Here is a 20,030-nt window from a genome sequence, read left to right as displayed (position 1 = left end):
TTTATTTTTGAGAGAGAGCACAAGCCAGGGAGGGGTAGAGAGAAAGAGAGACAGAATCCCAAGCAGGCTCCGCACTGTCAGTGCAGAGCCCGATTATAGGTCTTGAACTCATGAACTGTGAGATCATGGCCTGAGTTGAGATCAAGAGTCAGGTGCTTTACTGACTGTGCCACCCAGGTGCCCCTAAAGATGCATATTTTTATGATATGTATAACTAAAAATTCATAAGACTGGCAGTTCTTTGTTTTTTTTTAATTTTTTTATGTTTGTTTATTTTTGATAGAGAGAGAGAGAGTGAATGAGAGAGTGCAAGCGGGGGGTGGGGGGCAGAGAGAGAGGGAGACACTGAATCCAAAGCAGGCACCAGGCTCTGAGCTGTCAGCACAGAGCCCGACACAGGGCTCGAACTCACAGATTGCGAGATCATGACCTGAACCAAAATCAGACGCTTAACCAACTGAGCCACCCAGGCACCCCTGGCAGTTTTTTGAATTGTAGAGGTCAGCTATTAGGAATTTTTTTTATCTTCTAATAAACAAGAAATGGATGGACATTAATTGACCAATGGCCCTTGACTTCCTTTAGTTCATTTCTGTCACCAGGAGAAACAAAATGAATTTGGGCTGAGAGGAGGGGAGTTGCCATTAAGGATGAGTCTTTAAGCCAAAATGGGCCACAGCTATGAGATCTTCAGAGGGCTGCCCTTAGCAATGACCTGACTCCTGAGGGCTCTGCTTGGGGACATTCCTGCCTGTGTTTATGGAGACTTCTCTTTGAGAGGGAGTTATTGGCTTATGGGGAGAGAAGATGGGGATACTTTTTAGTCTGGCTCTGAACATACTAGCTCTGTGTCTTTGGGCAAGTTTCTTAAGCACTCTGTGCCTCATATTCGTTAGTAATAAAAGGATTATAACAGCATGTAATTGTTAGGGTTATTATGAGAATTAAATAAGTGTATAATGTGATAATAATTCATAGTGCAGTGCCTGGCACATACTAAGAGTGAGGTAAATAGCGTTATTTTATGTTGCAGTATGGACTTTTTGTTGCTTTCACTTTAATCAAAAGTGGATGAGTGATTCGGACCTTTGGTGAGAAACAGGAGCTTCATCTTTGCAGCAAGTACATTGTTCACTGCTTTTCAGTGACTGTATACATATTTAGGGGTCTTGTCTTTGAGTTTGTTCCCTTAATGGTGTGTACTTCCAATTTGGAGGAATTTTGTCTATTACACAAATTGCACTGATAGGTGTTAACTCATTTCCCTATTATTTATTAACCAGACATTTGTGGTTGGATGTTATGCATACTACAAAAACTCTGATTTTTTGAAGTGTATCTTTAAGGATAATATCAGATCCATTTCATTTGTTCCCCAATTTCATATGATATGACAAATATCATCATGTGCCATTCGGTGTCACCATGTGGAATACTAGTCTAAAGCCAAAATATTCAATGTTTTAATTAGCCTTATAGCACTTAATGGACTATCTCTGTTAGACATTTTGAAATAATAAAAATATCCTATGGTCTGTTAATACGTCTTTAGGGGCTCCTGGAGATTTGGGAATTTAAGGTGGGTGATTACCCATTTAGTCCATCCTTGTTTTACAGATGAGGAAACTAAAGCCCAAAGAAGTGACTGGTGGGGACCCAGCACTAGGTGAAGGTTGGGCCAGAACCCAAGCGCTTGTTTTCTGGCCACGTGATCTTTCCTCAAATGATCTATCAGTACATCAACTGGCTTTTTCTTTTCTTTTTTTTTTTTTTTTTTTTGAGATCTGAAGAAGGAAACAGAGAAGGAGTGGAAAAGTGGGGGAGAAATGTAGCCATATTGGAAATGTCAGTGACAGTAGAGGAAATATTTGCCTGTGAGCCCCCTGCCTGTCCCTTTGGACTTCTCTGTAGTGGTTAAGACAAGCCAGTGGGGCAGTAGCATTAGTGATTCAGAATTGGATAAGCCAGGACTGGTGGAGTTACTTTCTCAGAAAACCGTTTTGTATTTTAACATTTGTTTCCCATGACAGTTTGCTTATTCTCAAGTTTTGGCAGCCTTGAGCAAATGGTTGTCAGGTTTTTGTTTTGTTTTAAGACAAAACTCCACTTCTTATTTTGCTGATTTAGTAAACTGTCTTCTACCTACCACTCCCTTCTGCTCCCTCTATAATTATTTCTAAGACTTTGTTTTTCAGTTGTGGGAATACTATGAAAGGTTTTCTTTTATAGTCTGAGATATTTATAATTATGTGTAAGCACACTGTTTACAGAAAATGTAAGTGGTGCATATGGTAACTCAAATACTCTTAAAACACTTAAAGTATTTTCCAATATTTAAATCTTTCCAAAAAAGCAGCTGAAACCACTTACAGTAAAAGAGAGGAGGTATACACTACGGATAGCAGCATTTGAATGTAATTAATACAGATAAAAGTGAATGTCACTTTGGAGGAACTGGGGATATTTCATGAAAGTTGACCAAGGCATGCCTCCTTAGTAATAGAGTGAACCAAACTGACAAAAATCTCTGTCCTTATGGAGCTTATATGCAGCAACAATAGCCATCATATACTGAGGGTTTATTTTGCGACAGATGCTTGACAGTACTTAGTAAAAGTACTTTACCTGTTTCCTTTGGTCCTTACAGTAGGTGTTTTGATTCCTGTTTACTGAAAGGTTAAGGGATGGTCATCTAGGTCAATCAGCTAATCATCGGTATATGCCAACAATTGGTACTTCTCTTGTCCAGCTCCAGAGCTCACACAGTTAACCCATTGTAAGTAATGCCATTTATTTGGTGGAATCCGGTAGTCCCACAGGCAGTGTAACTTTGGATTTAATGATATTTTGTGTACTAAAATGACTTAAGTTTTACCATTCTTAACATCTTACCTCTGAGTGAACATTTGCATTATATAGGAATTATACTTCAAAATTGCAGTTTGAGGATTTGCAGTCCTTTCTAAATCTTTTTTTTTTTTAAGTGGGAAGAATGGATTTATGTTTGTTGTAATCCAAGGAAAGTTTTTAGCATTTCTTTGCCTTTTATATTTTGATCCTAAAAGAAATTCTTTAGTAGATTAGATCAGGAATGAATGGGTAGCTTTTTTTTTTCTTAATAAAGAACATTTTGGAAGATTGAAAATGGCCATCCAGAATTATATTTGTGGCAGCCTTTTTAGTTACACATAGCTTTTTCTTGACTGTGCACATGCACATGTATTCTTACTTAATTTTGAAAGAGATGTAAGAAACCATGTAAAATGATTGGAATGCCTCAGCACATGAACAATGGACGTAGCCAACTACTGAAAGTACCCAGTACTAACCTATCTTGGCCTGGGAAGTTTGAAATTAACTGTGTGCAGCATTTCTACACATGTCATTATAGAAAAAGCACACAGTTTTTCTTCTTTTCTGTGAACTTTTTCCTTATTATTGTCTCCTTTGTTACTGAAAATCAATAGTCATCTGTACCAATAGATAAGAGAATGTGTTTGACATCAACAGATAATCCCAGATAATCCTGTTTTAAAATACAGCCCTTCACATGCATGCTCACACATGTGGGTCCTCTCAAACATACTGGGCTTTCTCCTTAAGGTTTAGTTGTGTTAGCTGCCACTTGAATGGTGAAGGAGAGAATAGAATGCTCGGGGATATTAAGGGTAATGAAAGAAATAAATGACAGTATAGGTTGATTGTTTATTTTTAATTATCTCTTGGAATGACTTTAGATACCCTTTCCCACTACATTGTGATTTTTTGCTTTAGCACAGCTGTTGAGTTTTGGGAGCCAGCTAAACCTGGCTCTGATTCTTAGTTAAGAATATTGGGCAAGCCACTTCTCTAAGTCTCAGTTCCCTTATTTATGTAGTGGGAATAATAGTAATACCTAACTTGCAGGATCATTTGCAGATATTAAAAACATTATATTTAATCGCATGGTCCTGGGCACAAAGTAGGCACTCAAGTGTGGGGGGCTCATAGTTTAAACTTCATTAGCCACATGGTAATTCCCTGCTTTGGAAGATAGGATCTGGACATACTTGTCTGGCCCTTCTTGTTTCAGTTTCTTTCAAGGATTCCCTTTAGACTCTGTTCCATTGCCAAGGCAAGATTATGGATCATTTAAAGAACAGACTAAAAGCACTACCGTCCAGTAATTTCCAATTTGTAAATTAACTGCGTGAATTAAAAGCCTTTCTAACCTTTTGTCTGCGCAAGTTTGCAGTGTCTTGCACCCGTCACCTCAGAAGCAATTGATTCATAGAAAAAAAATTATTTAGTATTTCAAATTAAAGCTGGAGAACTCTTTCAATAAGGAGGATCTACTTGGTACTTATTCCCATCATTCACCCCTGAGTCTTAATGGAAATCAGGTTTGAAATGTTAGAAGCAGTTGGTTTTCAGCATTGGGAAAGCTTATCTAATCAGGCATGTGAAGTGGCCTATGTTGGATTTCTGTGCCAGAGAAGGCTGGGGGAGGCCGAGGAGATTATCGTTCTTGCTTGTAATTCCTGAGCATTGTTGAGGCACTGGGAGAGCAGTGGGGAAATTTTAAAAAATGTCAAAGTTGGTTATACCAGTCCAGCACACATCCCACCCCATTTGGACTGGTCTCGTAACATACGTGTATGTGAGCTCATTTGAATCATGTAATTCTTTGTCATTTCTGGGCTAGATGGTGAGGATTTCCTGTTTCACAGGATTTTGGATTGGGAATTTTACATTAAATAGTGCTTTCTGGTTTATAGTCACTTTATCTTTTATTAAAATCATTTTAAAATTATTTTTTAATGTTTATTTTTGAGAGGGAGAGAGAATGCAAGCAGGGGAGGGGCAGAGAGAGAGAGAGGGAGACACAGAATCTGAAGCAGGCTCCAGGCTCCGAGCTGTCAGCACAGAGCCCGATGCGGGGCTGGAACGCACCAACCGTGAGATCGTGACCTGAGCCAAAGTTGGGCGCTTAACTGACCAAGCCACCCAGGCACACCTATAGTCACTTTTATAAACATGATCTCACTTGAGCCATAAATGAAGTCTTCTAAGGAAGGAGGGCTGGTGGTATTATTTTAGTTTTACAGATGAGAATAGTAAGTCTCAGATAGCTCAGAGGAATTCCTCTAGATCACATGGTGAGTGTAGATCACATGGCAAAGCCAGGATTAGAACTCAGGTTCTGATTTCTAGGGCAGTTCTTGTTTCATTACACCACAGTGCTTCCTGCATAATGTAGCTAAATCTGAATTCTGTTCACCAAAATAGGAAAGGATTCTCTTCCTTTCTGTATGATGAGCTGTGTCAGAGCATGACAACAACGAAGCAGGAGCTGAGAATTCTTTCCCCAGATGGATCAGTTAGGTTTTGTTAAAGCTATTCTGTGCCTGTAGTCACCAGTTGTTGCTGTTACCTATACAGGATGTTGATCCAAAGTGAAATAGGCAGGAGAGTGTGGCTGACTCAGCTGAGCCCAGCACAACTGCCATATGTTCTGCCAGTGGGTCCATAATGTCATGTTAATTTACATGCATTTCATGTGCTCTGATGTCTGTTTCTCAGTGTTTTTCCTCAGCTGTTTTTAATGTCTCAAGCCTTAGCTCTTCCTGAGTGGCCCGAAGTGACTTTCCTGTTCCTTAAAGTTTCCCTAAATTGTCTCAAGAGCACAAAGCCTGGCCTTCTCAATGTAATTTTATTTCATAGCTCTGGGCAGTTCTCTCCTTAACTTGAGCAGAGTGTGAATCGTGAATACAGATAGGTGTGTCAGTATTGCACCGTCACTTATGTAAGTGCCTTTTAGCATTTCTTCTTTCTTTTCAATCAAAATGAGGAAATAGAGAATGTTTTGTTATGGTAGTTTTACACGTACACCCATGAGGAAATGCGTAGTTGGCTTCTGTGGGAAGTGTAACTGATATATTTCAGGGAACAAAATGCATGATGGCTAAAATTTTTAAGTCTGTCAAATGTTCATAGGGAAGAAAAGAAAAATGATCAAACTCTCATATGGCACTTCAGTTTAGCTTATTAATCTAAGGTTAATAATTTGTATGAGTCTCTGCCTTGTTTACATCTCTTAGTATATGAAAGTATACTTGCCTTTCCACAGAATGCGTTTCACAAGTTGTGCTTTTTATTGAGGGGAGCCATCTCACCAAATATTTCTTCAGGTGTACAGTGTAGGAAAGCTTTCCACCAAATTGGCCAACTGGTTGAAGGTTTGACACCTCTGTATCAAGAAAATGTCAAGTGGACCATTTTGGCCCAGGAGTCCAGCTTTGGCCATGCCCTGTGGCCAGCTGGGAGCTTCCTTGGTGAAGGCCACTGTCATCTAGCCACATCATCGCCGTGTACCTTTCTCATGAGGAAGAATTTGGCAGTTGTATATCCTGAGACCTAGGATTCCCCATTCTCCCATCACCTGAGGAGAGCTTTGATAGCACTGATAGCAGTCTTGCTTCTGAGGTACATAGCTTATCCAAAATGCATATAATTTGTTCATAGAAAATTGGGGATTGATTACAGTTTTTCTTCATGACAGTTTGAAATTAATGGACTTGTAATGTTCACTGCAGTAAAGGAACATTCATGGTTTTCGTAAAGTGTTAAATTTCAAATTTGATAGCTTGGAATTTGAATTAAACAAACATCCCTACTGTGTGTGTGTGTGCGCGTGTGCGTGTGTGTGCGCGCATGCATGTGTGTGTGCCTTTCAGGAGGGAGAATAGACCTTGGAACTGTTCATAAATTTTTTTTTTTTTTACAATAGGGCCTATTCCCAGTTGGCAAGGAATAGCTATCTAAATGTTGCTCAGGTCTAGTGAAAAGATTTAGGGAAGTTGTAACTAGTTTAATAACCATCTGTGGAGTGACATAGATCGACACACCCAATTACACAAGACCTGAGTCTGAGAACTGTTGATGTGCAATCATCCCATCAGCATCTGCTCGTCATTATCAACAACAATCATGGCTCAACTATTTCTTTGGGGCCACATGAAAAGACAGTGTACCCATAGCAAAGGATAAGTCAAACCTGACAGAAACATAGCCCTCCCTAGCTCTTTGTTCCCAAACTTCTCTTTAAATATATCCTTTTGTGAGCTTTTGGAATATCTTACGTTATTTGTTGTTTGTCATTCATTTTCTGTCTTAAATGGCATGTCTTTCTAGCTCTAATTTTTGCCGAAACCATTAAAGGCCAATGTATGATGGGTCATTTTTCTAACCCATTTCTTTGCATTTGAAAGCCTTCATGTCTCTGGCTTCATGCTACTGTATGTATACAGAAGTGTTCAGTATCTTTTCTAGTTTACATTTTTTGTTACAACTGCTGTCAAACCACTTATGAGCACTTTCTAATATAAATCATTTTGGTGACTGAGTGGGAGGGAAGGAATCGGTTCACAGGAATAAATTTGCATGTTGAGAAGATACTATCTAATAGTTTGCAAAGCACTTTCAAGGGCATCATATCTTTTATAAGACCATGTGTTCATTTCTGGAGGCTGCGACAGAGACTCTCTCTGAGACCTAATCAGTAGCCGTGCTGTCAAGTACCAGGGCTGGCTGGAGCACCAAGGCCAGGTCTTCTTTCTGTCTCGTGTGTATAACTGCATCATTATTTTATTGGCAGAAATATGGAATCTTCCTGATTTTAAAAGGTACTTCCTTGCCTTTGGAAGGTATGTTAGCAGTCCTTTCAGAATGGAAAAAAAATTGTTATGTTTTCCTGCCTTTTGATAAAAATCATTGGTTATCCATAATTCTAATTGTTTCTAACTAGAGTCTGATGGCACTGCAGAGCTTCTGACTAAGGTGGCTTTTGGAAAATTAAGGTTTTATAGAAATTAGTGAGCTTTTCTATGACTTTCTGAAGGAACAGACTCAATCTAGTGATACAGTTGTGTTCTTGGATCTATTAACATCACAGACTTTAATTTTGGATATTAATATTTGATTATCTTTCTGAAGCATGTGTTTGTGTACAAGATGGATGCTTCACTGGTTCTCATTGATTTTGGCAAGTGGTCAAATGTGAGGTAGGTATTGGTAGGGCAGTGCCGTACAGTTTCAGTGCCAGGGTTGCTGTGTGCGGACTGGCTGTGAGTCTTGAGAACTTTTTTTTTTTTTTTTTTAATTTTTTTTTTCAACGTTTATTTATTTTTGGGACAGAGAGAGACAGAGCATGAACGGGGGAGGGGCAGAGAGAGAGGGAGACACAGAATCGGAAACAGGCTCCAGGCTCTGAGCCATCAGCCCAGAGCCTGACGCGGGGCTCAAACCCACGGACCGCGAGATCGTGACCTGGCTGAAGTCGGACGCTTAACCGACTGCACCACCCAGGCGCCCCGAGTCTTGAGAACTTCTTGAGAACAAACGTAGATTTTCAGAAAGCGTCCCGAGCCTGTGGCACACAAGTGTTGGTATGGGACAGTGTGGGCCCAGGGAATGTACTTAGCTAAGAGGCCATTTAAGAAATAGGTTTTGTGGGGCGCCTGGGTGGCTCAGTCAGTTGTGTCCAACTCTTGACTTTGGCTCAGGTCACAATCTCACGGGTGAGACTGAGCCCCATATCGGGCTCCGTGCTGGGGGTGGAGCCTGCTTGGGGTGTTCTCTCTCTCTCTCTTTTTCTCCCCCCTCTCCCATCCCATGCTCATGCTCTCTGTCTCTCAAAAAAAAAAAAAAAAAAAAAAAAGTATGTTTTGTATTCCTTCTAAGAGTTAGGCCTTGTGCTGAATGTTAGAGTAGTTGTTCCAAAGGGTTTTTGTTTTTGTTTTGTTTTGTCCACTTTAGGCTCTAGTGGTGAGCTAAGGAGAAGCAAAAGAGGAGAAGCCATTCTTGGGAACTTCTTGGAGGTTGTAGCTGGCTCTGAAGAGTCTTGGTTGAACTAGATGAGTAACTAGTTCCTATGACTAATGAACTTTGCAGGAGTCCCTTTGGTTGTACGTACAGCCCCCTGGGATTGCTGTAAGGTTCCAAGCCATCACAGTTTGGAATCGTGGTTTTCAAACTTGAGTATGCATCAAGTTTGGAAGGCTTATTAGAATACAGATTGCTGGGCCCAGGGCCCATCCCTTGAGTTTCTGATTCTGTAGGCCTGGATTGGGACCTGATAATTCACATTTCTGACAAGTTCCCAGATGCTCCTGCTGTTTTGGAAATTACACTTTGAGAACGACTGGCTTAAAGCAACATTAGGTGTTTTGAGTTTGGGGGCAGAGGGAACTATGCAGGCTGGCTGGGATCTTTTCACTGCTCTTCCAGTGCACAGAGGTGAGCTTCCAGATGTATTAATTAATTCATCCAACAAGTATGTGAGTGTCCACTATGTGCCAGCCACTGTTATAGTTGTTAGGGGATACTGTGAAGAAAGCACACAAAAATCCCTTTGTGGAATTTCAATGAGCACAGGCTGGGATTAACTTGATATCAGTTCTGCTGTTTCTTGATGCTTGCAGGTGAACCTGCCCCTTCTCCTAGCTCCCTTCCACTTATCTTACTTTCTTTTGGAATCTTTGAATTTCATAATAATAGCACTGATATTATTAATCATCCCGACAACTTAAAAAAATTTTTTTAATGTTTATTTTTGAGAGAGAGACAGAACGACAGAGCGTGAGCTCTGAACAGAGAGAGAGGGAGACACAGGATCCAAAGCAGGCTCCAGGCTCTGAGCTGTCAGCACAGAGCCGGATGTGTGGCTCAAACTCACAAACTGTGAGATCATGACCTGAGCCGAAGTTGGACGCTTAACCGACTGAGCCACCCAGGTGCCCCTCATCACAACTTTTTATTGAGTACTTGTTCTATGTCAGAAATAATGTAGCTAAGTGCTTTACATTTATTATCCCATGTTATAACAACCCTGGTGTTTTCATCTTGATCTAAAAGATGAATTTTGAAGAGGTTGGTGACTTACCCAAGATGATACAGCAAGGTGGAGCTAGGTCTGTCTTATTGCAAGTCTGTACTTTACTTCAGTGCTCTAGTCCAAGGTTTTTAAACTGCACATTATGACCACTAGTGGGGCATGATTTGGTAGGTCTCAAACAGCACTTTTTGGGGAAAATTGGAACTGAATAGAAAATGTCACATAGGGTAGGCATTGTTTCTTGAAATTTTTTTTCCTGTGTATGTGTATGTGTGAATATTGAGTTCTGACTTAAAATATATTTCTTACTGTAGATAACAGTAAAAAAAAAGTTTACAAACTACTGCTTCATTGGCTATGGGACCATAGATCATCTAATCATCATTTTTGAAAAAGAGATTAGAAAATTTAAGCCTTAGAAAAGTAAGTGATTTTTCAAGGGCACAGAATAGTCAGTGGAGTACACAGACCAGATATCTGAGTTTTTAGCCCCTGGTCCACTGCTTCCTTTCTCACATCATGCTGCTTCCTTAAAAGTGCACTCTATTGCCTGGGAATTGAGTCTTATCTTTTCACGTGATGGAAATATGCCATGGAACCTTTAGAGATGTTGACAAAACCTGAAAAGGGAAGTTGAATGTCCTTCTGTTCTGGGTAGGTGGAAATTGTGCCACGAAACCCCCAAAGCCTGCAGATGAAGATGTAGCATTTGTCCTGTTAATTTCTGGTATACTTGACGGGATGAGGATAATAATATGAACTAACAGTCCAAGCTCCACACAAGTTGCTTATATTCACTTGTGTGATTACTAATTATTTTGACAGGGTAGCCATGGCTGGGCCATGAACTCAGTGGTTTGGAGTGAGAGGGGGCATCCTACCAGCATGAGTTAACACTTCTCTATGCTGTCCCCAGTTCCTCATTTTGTTCCTGCCGAGTTCAGAGCTATTTTCCTCATAGCCTAGCTTGTCTAGGCATGGTTTCAGATCGCTCTCTTTCTTTTCTTTTCTTTTTTCTTTCCTTTCCTTTCCTTTTTTTTCCTTTTCTTCCTTTCTTCTCTAGACCATATACCTTCATTATGTGGGTAATTTAGGTTCCTAATGCTTTCCCCCCTAAAATCAGTACATTGCTGATTTGCATGAGGGCAGGGCTGTGGATTCTCGGCATGATCAGGTGGTGATCTATGGTAGGTCCTCCTATAGAATGCTGCCCCAACACTTTATACCAAGGGACTTACAGTCTGTCCAGGAGTAATGGGAGACACTTGAAAATAACTTGAGAATGCTTACAGACCCTTCCAGCAAGTGCCTTTTAGCATCCTACTAATGGTTGATGGAAGCCGAGGAAATGCAAAGTCAAGGCCTCATTGGGGAGGGAGGCAGGGATGGAGATTGATGGGGAGGAGAGGCTAATACATAAGGATAGGATGAAAACCTTAACTTGTGAATCATAAAATTTGAGTGAGAAGGAGCCTAAAAAGGCCTGGAGGGGTGAGGTGGTTGGCCTTCAGTCATATGGCTGGATGATAGAGAGCAGACAGAGTACCTAGGTCATCAGTCTGTGGCCCCTTTCATTCTAAGATGTGTTCACCAGAGTTGTCTTCCAAAGCATCTCATTACAGGAAAGAATGACTGTCACTTACTCTAGAGTGAATGAAATAGAGGCACTAAGAACATGTACCAGGTTTATCTGCATTTCCCCTCAAATGCTATGTACCCGCTGGGCTATGTGTGTCCTAGTTTGTGAAATGTGGGGGTAAAACAAGAACCTCCAAATTTTCTTTTTTTTTTTTTTTATATATATGAAATTTATTGACAAATTGGTTTCCATACAACACCCAGTGCTCATCCCAAAAGGTGCCCTCCTCAATACCCATCACCCACCCTCCCCTCCCTCCCACCCCCCATCAACCCTCAGTTTAAGAACCTCCAAACTTTCAATAAAATTTATGGCCTGAGAAAAACTTTTTTTTTTTTTTTTTAGCATGGACCCGCTCCTCCAAGTAGGTAAATAAATATTTTCAAATTATATGTATGTACAGCTATTAAACCATACATGCATATGTTAACTCCTAGTAAAGCTTAATTATATGGGTTTTAGACTGTACATGTGTAGATTAAAGTGCTTATGATGCCCCAAGGGATGGCCTTACACCCCTCCACTTCTGGGATACACACGTCTCAGTTAGCAGACTACTGGTCCAGAATGAAAATTGAAGAGTTTAATGTCAAAGCTATTGGTTCTTTCATTAAGCATATTATTTTTCACTCCCAATATTTCTTATTTTTAAAGTTTATTTATTTATTTTGGGAGAGAGAGAGTGTGTTGGAGGGGAAGAGAGAGGGAGAGAGAGAGAGAGAGAGAGAGAGAGAGAGAGAGAGAGAGAGAGAATGAGAATATGAATGAATCCCAAGCAGGGGGATCAGTCCCCACACGGGACTCAGTTTCATGGACCATGAGATCATGACCTGAGCCAAAATCAAGAGTTGGATGCTTAACCAACTGAACTACACCCAATATTTCTAATATCCCTCTGCAAAATAGTTTTTGAATGTAAGTTTTGAATTAAAAAGTGATCTTTCCAGAGTTGATTATGTAAGAATGGAGGATGTATGTGAATTAAGTTGAATCCTTTTTTTGAGAAAAAAATGGTGTTTTTGATTTAAGGGAAATGGACCCCCTCCCCCCCTTGTTTTCAATTAAAAAAGAATTTTTTTTTTTAAAGTAAACCCTACCCTCAGCCTGGGGCTTGAACTCAGGACTGAGATCAAGAGTCTCATGCTCCACGGACTGAGCCAGCCTGGCACCCCACAACTTTCCCTTTCTTGGTCTGTGTTGGTGCAAAACCCTTGTTCGATGTCTTTAAGACTTCTCTCCCGGGGCTCTTGGGTGGCTCAATCGGTTAAGCATCCGACTTCAGCTCAGGTCATGATCTCACAGTCTGTGAGTTTGAGCCCTGTGTCGGGCTGTGTGCTGACAGCTCAGAGCCTGGAGCCTGCTTTGGATTCTGTGTCTCCCTCCCTCTCTGCCCCTCCCCTGCTTGCTCATGCTCCGTCTCTCTCTGTCTCAAAAATAAACACATTAAAAAAATTTTTTTTTTTTTTTTAAATAAAAAGACTTCTCTCCCTACCATTGTAGTGATTAACCTCATAATTCACATTAGGGCTTGTTAACGTTTGCTGATTTTTAAAAAAAATTCCTTCAGTCTTAACTGGAGAACAAGTTTATTGCTCTGTTGGCCGCAGTAGAATGGACAATATGCCATACTTTGCTATGGAGTGCTGGTGAATGATATTGGTACTATGTGAGGGTTGTTGTGTGGTAGGCCTTCTGCAGTATCCCCCAAAGTTGAGCAAGACTTGCAATCAGAAGTAAAGGAAATGAATTTGGTCATTTCAGAATTTGGAAGCCCAGGACTGTGGGGATTAGCTGAGACAGAGATGTACTGAGTAAATGCAGTGAAAGATTATTTTGGTAATTCTAATTACCATTTTTGTAATGAAGTACAAAAATTACCATTTTTGTAATGAAGTAAAAAGGAGTAACACTGGTCATCATTTGTGGAGAGACTGGAGAGCAAATTAGAGAGGGATAAAACTCACTTTGGCCACACAGCAGAGCCAGACAAACTCAGGGACATGTATTCTATATTTGTAGGTATTTCCAAATATTTTTTTAGTCATAAGGATGAAAATCATTTCAATATAAGAGCAGCTCATTTCATTATTCTTACTGGAAAAACGAGTTAAACCAAGCACATGTCCTATTGAGGGTGAGTCAACAGTGTCATTTTAACATAAGGAGGGACAGTACTTTAAGTGAGTTATTCCAAGTCTTGTGGTTTTCCTCCAGCTGAGCAAAGACAACTTTTATTTCAGAAGTGAGGCTTACATGCAAAAAAAGTTGCCTTTCATTTCTTTTTCAATTATAGCTAGTTTTCCTTTTGCTCAATACTTTTCAAAAATCCATTTTCTCCTTAGATTTGTATCAGATTTTCTGAATTTTGACGGAGTATTTATTTGTGGAAAGTATATTATTCATTGTAGACCAATTGTATTTTAAAGTTTTATTTTGAATTCATCTACCAATTCATGGGTCAGAGTTGGTATATGGTGTCAGATATCCTTTAAAAAAAAGTTACAAGAGAAACAGGAAAGCAGTCTATTTTAACGTGTCATTATTTTTGTAAGTTTTTTAGTGGTGTGGACATGAAGTAGGGTAGTATTTTGTGGAACATTATACCAAACTGTAATGATGAAATTTATCCTTCTGACTTTGGAAGACAAGAGTCTGGTGTTTTGAGATGTGTGGAAAAACAGTGCCGCGAGCTGTTTAAGGTTTCCTTAAGTGGGATCCAGTATGATTAAGGGTATGTGTCTGGATAGTTTATTCCTTGGTTTGGGAAGGTGAGTTTTTGTCTTTTTTCCCCTCTCAGTTGATTCCTTTAATTGGAGAGAAGCAGACCAGATGAAGAAAATATTCTGTCTCTTATGGCATTCTCGGTTTGCCACATTAGTTATTACATGCCTTCTCTGACTAGCAGGCCACACTTTTTCTGTTTAAAGGTTCAGTTTCACTAGCTTAACTATAGTGTGTTCTCTGGAGGAATTTATTTCTGATAAATTGAATTTGGGTAACTTGATTAAATGATGATGGGTCACCTACTTTTAATAGAGTTCCACCCTTCTTAAGAGTAAAATCTTGTCAACATATAAGATGTGATCATTTTTATGATCTGGTTCCATAATTTCCTTTTGCTTCTTGATACTACTCTGTGCTTGAGGAAAGATGGTATGTAGTTACAATTTTACAAAGGAAAAACTCGGTACAATTTCACCCATTCTTTTACCTCATAGGGTAGTTTGTTTTTATGTTTGTCTTGAGAAATAATGCATAGCAGTGTATTGAATCCTAGAGTTGGCAAGTTTTCCAAACTGGGGTTCTTTTGTTGTGGAGGTGGGAGTGATACTAATGAATGTATGTCAGTCCTTGTTAGGGCATGTCCATGAAGAGTGGTTCTGAAATAAAGCATTGGTGGCCCCTGTTATCCTAGGAACTTAGTCTTAGTTTTATTTTTGATAAGCATATGGTCATTAGCTGGTCTTTGGCATAAATGTTTTTCATGTACATAGCTGGTATGTGGGTGCTTATCTACATGGGGATGTTATAGTATAGAGGTTTGTAGGTTTGGGTAGATATCAGGCTTCACTGACTGCATCTCAACAGATGTAGAGAGTGGAAGGATGCTGGACTGCTAGATAAAAGACTTTTGTTCTGGTGCAGGCTTGGCCATCTTGACTTGAATGACTTTGGTCAAGTTCCTTATTTCTTTGAGTTGCAGTTTTCCTCTTCTGTAAATGGTGCTATTTCCAATTTGCATGCCTTACAGGGTTGTTGTAGGGATCAAATGAGGTCATTTGTATGAAAATGTTTTGTAAACTAGGAAGGTATTTTTATTGTAGCATTGTCTTAAGTCAGACTTAGCAGGGGCGAGAAAGCAAGAGTTGGGAGCTGACATTCTGATTTGTTTGGCCAGTGTTCACATTGGTCTTAGAATACTTGTAGGTTTGGGTGAGGGAACATGGATGGAAATCAGCTAAAAAATCCCTGCCCTTTGGAAGTTGAGATGTTAATCTTAAATGCATGTTGCCAAGTCAGTACCAACTCCCATCTGTAGGGAGAGCAGATGCTTGTTACTCTCATTTTACTGGAAGGACACTGGCCAGCCAACTAACTTAGGCTATGGCTGGCTACTTTCTGAAATTCACATCATTAGAGTTACATAAGATATTGTATTGTAGGAAATTTGCTGATTTGGGTTTGGGTTTGTGTGTGTGTGTGTGTGTGTGTGTGTGTGTGTGTGTGGTGTTGGAAGGGCACATATAGAAGCCCATTCTGTGCAGATTTATGAACTTTTTCTACTTAATTCAAAAGTCATATCACAAAGAGAGGGAGGATACTTGATTCACTTGACATTTGTTTTTAATATAATTTACTGTCAAATTGGTTTCCATACAACACCCAGTGCTCCTCCCAACAAGTGCCCTCCTCAATGCCCATCACCCACTTTCCCCTCTCCCCCACTCACTTGACTTTTTTAATATAAAACAAAGTATTTGAGACTTTCTATGGTAATTTATATTCAGGCTTATAGTCAAAGTGATTACAATGCTTTGGTTTTCATATTCTCGATGAGGTCATGTGTACTTTGGTAGGGAGGAGGAGAAATGTTATTTAATCACTAGCACTACCCTAATAACCACATTTGCTTAAATCCTTTGTCCCTTTGCTTGAACTCAGGGTTACTTGCTTTAATACTGGTTTTCCAAAGGACTTAATCCTGTTAATGTGATGAGGTGGCGGTGGGAAGGACATTCCCACTGGGCTAGAGTGGTGTAACTGGTAAAACTCCCTTTTTAAATCCCTCTTGTTCTACATGAATATCACTCCCATGTCCCCAAAGTGGAATGAATTTTTACTAAGGAGAGTATTTTAAGAGAGATAAACAAAAGAGATGAAAATATCTCCTCTGCCAGGTCTTCTTGACCTTAGAAAGCTAGAATAAACTATCATTTTGCAGATTTTATTTTTGTCTTCTTTTGTGGGAAATTAGGGACTTGTTTATGTTCTTTTGGAGGGAGATAGAAAACTGGCCTGCTCCTTCAACAGTTTGGCTTTGAAAGCATTTTTCAAACATTTACCATATGCCTAACATCGTAGCTGGGTTGAAACTAGGTAGAACAGACATGGCATGGGTATTGTTCAGTCCAAAATCCATCTTTTCCTGGAACCCCCCCTGGGCTGCCAGGCAGGAGAAAGGCAGCAAAGCAGATGGAATGGGTGGTGGGTTAGGACATCTGCCTTTTTTTTTTTTTTTTTTTTAATTCCTCTAGGAAGTTGTGATTCATTCATAGGAACTGAGGAAGATTGGGCTCCAGAAAGTCAACACCCCTTACAGGATTTATCCCCTCAATTTTAATTTAATATATTGAGGTTTACATTATTTCTGTAGCTCTTTCTGAGAACTCTGGACTAAAGCTGAAACAAGAGAAGTCTGTTGGCCTCTCTAGAACTAAGAAGACCTTCATGAAGGCAACATAAATTTTGGGTTTGCCAAGCCAGGTGTTGCTGCAAATGGAGAAACCTAGGTTTCCTTCCTTTTTAAAAAATAAACATGGAAATTTCAAGTTCTGGTATGGTCATTTATTAGTGTAGACAAAATTTTCTGTCTTTACTGCCTTTCTTTGGGCATCCACAGCAACAACTGGATGAACAAGAAGGGCCATGTCCATTTGCACAGCAGATTGTGACTGTCAGTGTGCGGGGCTGTTTTTACTCCATAGAAACCTAAGTAGTCTTAGAGGTAAATTCTTACACTCACAGTAAAGACAGAATATGAGTAGTTGAAAGGTTTGTGTGTCAGAGGAGAGGGGTTTTAAAGAGGACCTGATTGAACATTGAAATTATCAGCTCTTCATCAAACACCTTTAAGTGTACATTATTGTTACTTTTTTCTGTTGACCCTGGGGCCCAAGTTATGTTGGTGTGAGTTGACATTGATCTGTGTTTGAAGAAACAAGTGAAAAGAAGGGAGCGATTGAAAATAAAACTAAATAAAAATTAAAGTTTGATGCTATATTACATGTTTTTTTCTTCCCTCAGTAGTTAATAAAGATTTGATATTTTCCTAGTGTCTACCTTCCTCTGTTCCAAGGTTGTTGTCCCGGACATGTTCCTGGAAATGGGAATGGTATACATTTACCATCTCCACATTTAGACATTTTCCTCACAATGAAGGTTTCTGTGCTTATCTGGAATATTCTGGGTAGGACCTTTTGAGCTCTTGGGTTTAGACAATTCTCAGTGATATGTGCAGGAGTTTTGAGTTGAATATTGTCCACAGGTGAGTAGTGGTTTTGGATGAAGATGTGGAACCTCTGTCACCCAGATAATAATGTAGAAATAACCCAAGTGTTGCGATCTTAGCTTCTTCAGGCCCCTGGCTTCAGAACAGTTAGCTTAACACGTAGAGGTGCTTTATGCTGGACTCAGACTTTCTGTCATACGGTGACAGTTTACGGTGTTCTGGTGACTTGATTCTTGGGAGTAGCCTTCATTGCTACAACCAAAGTTGTTTTAAAAAGGCTGCAGAAGAGACACCCATGAAGAAATCTAGGGTGTTCTCTGGATTTACCCCATTTGGTTTTGGGAATTCTCCATGATTTTATAAAATGTAACAATCTCAGGTTTTTTCATTTTTATTTTTAACATAATTTTGTTCTCTACCTCTAAATTAACAAACAATAGAAATTGTCTGCTCCTTTTAAAAAGCTTTCTGAACAATTTAAGCTAAAAGAGCACTTTTGTTTCTCTTGGGTGGGTAGCAAGAAGATTATATATATTTATAAAATTCTTTTCCAGCAAGGGTACTTAAAAGCATGTATTTAAAATTAAGAGCTTTTAAAAAAAATGAAGCTGTATTTAACAAAATAGTCTTTAAAAAGCTTTAAAAAGGGAGCATTTACTAAAAGCACAGGAAATTGGTGACAGGCTGAGTTTGTTTCTGATAACAGAACAGATATACATCATAGAACAGAGGAGGTAATAGAAGATATAAGACAATGGAATAACTCCTCAGATTGGCCTTTTTTGACCACTATATATCACTATATATATATATATATTTGTATAGAGAATAATTTAACTTCTAGATCTGATACAGCTTCTTCCTCCCTTGGGTTTTATTTTATTTATTTTGTATTTATTAAAAAATTGAACGTTTATCTGTTATTGAGAGACCAAGAGAGAGACACAGAGAGACAGAGCATGAGCATGGGAGGGGCGGAGAGAGGGGGAGACACAGGATCCGAAGCAGGCTGTCAGCACAGAGCCTGACGTGGGGCTCGAACTAAAAAACCGCGAGATCATGACCTGAGCCAAAGTCAGACACTTAACTGAATGAGCCACTCAGGCGCCCTGCGCCCCCTGCACTTGGGTTTTATTATACTGAGATCCTGAATGAACCTTTTGGATATATAAATCCTGTAATTATTTTGATCAGTGTCATTTTCCAAAGGGTTAGATGCTCATAGTGAAGAAATACATCAGGTCTACTTTGGATCAGATTGGTGCTTATTTTTCTGTGGATGTGTGTTAGTGAATCTACTTGGGAAAAATGGTACTATATAATGAAAACATATGATCTTAGCTTACCATTCACTTGGAATTTTTATTACTATGTTTTCTGTATTTGCTGTTTAGATGTAAATTACTTTGGCTTTTGTTCAACTCATTTAAATTAATTCATTTTTTTAAAACTTTATTTATTTATTTTTTTTGGGAGGGAGGGGGACATAGAGGGAGAGAGACAGAATCCCAAGCAAGCTCTGCACTGTCAGCACAGAGCCTGACGTGGGGCTTGGCTCACACTCAAGAACCTGTGAGATCATGACCTGAGCTGACACCAAGTCAGTTCAACTGACTGAGCCACTCAGGCACCCCTTAAATCAATTCTTCACCATAATACACATAGCTTAAGATTCATGGGGAAGAGTGGGGGAAGCTGCATCTTTAATTCATGCAAATGTTAAGGCAGGAACTTCCAAATATGTTTAGTTTTGTGAAGATTAGAAAAATAAGGTTCCACTTCCTCAACTTCTCTTCCCTGTTAAAGGCCAGGAAATTTGCACCATTATTTCCTTCTCATTTTACTTTTCTACTGCTTATACAAAATGATATCAGAATTATTAGGCACAGTCACATTTGGGATCACTATGCTTGTTAAAATTGAGGCCTTAGAACATTTTAAACACAAATTGGGTGTTGACTTGTTGACTTTGTTAATAGGTTTTGTGTTAAAGATAGTTCATTGAATAACTTGAGTATTGACTGAACCTGTTTACGGTTCTAGCACTGGGCTAGGTCCCAGGTAGACAAAGATGAGCTAGTTGTATCTTAGGGAATTTGCACCGAGATGAGGGAGAGAGACAGGTGAGCCAGCACTTAAAAAAAAAAAAAATCTACTTAGGATGTAATGGGAGCACAGAGGGGGAACATCTAAATCAGACTGGAGGGTCTCTGAGGGCTTCTTAAGGAAGGTATTGTTTTATCTATGATTTGAAATCGAGGTAGGAGTAAGCTAGATGGATAAGGAAG

The 20,030-nt window shown here is 39.5% G+C and overlaps 1 protein-coding gene across 2 annotated transcripts in view; it reads left to right on the top strand.

Moving 5' to 3' along the window:
* The window catches only part of NOTCH2 (notch receptor 2), a 164,856-nt gene that overhangs the window by 13,926 nt on the left and 130,900 nt on the right, over nucleotides 1-20,030 (top strand). The gene's annotated exons all lie outside the window — the stretch shown is intronic.

The sequence above is a fragment of the Lynx canadensis genome, chromosome C1 (genome assembly GCF_007474595.2).
Source record: "Lynx canadensis isolate LIC74 chromosome C1, mLynCan4.pri.v2, whole genome shotgun sequence".
Classification (NCBI taxonomy): Eukaryota; Metazoa; Chordata; class Mammalia; order Carnivora; family Felidae; genus Lynx; species Lynx canadensis.
The sequence above is the reverse complement of the archived record's forward strand: the minus strand, read 5'-3'. Positions and strand labels throughout refer to the sequence as shown.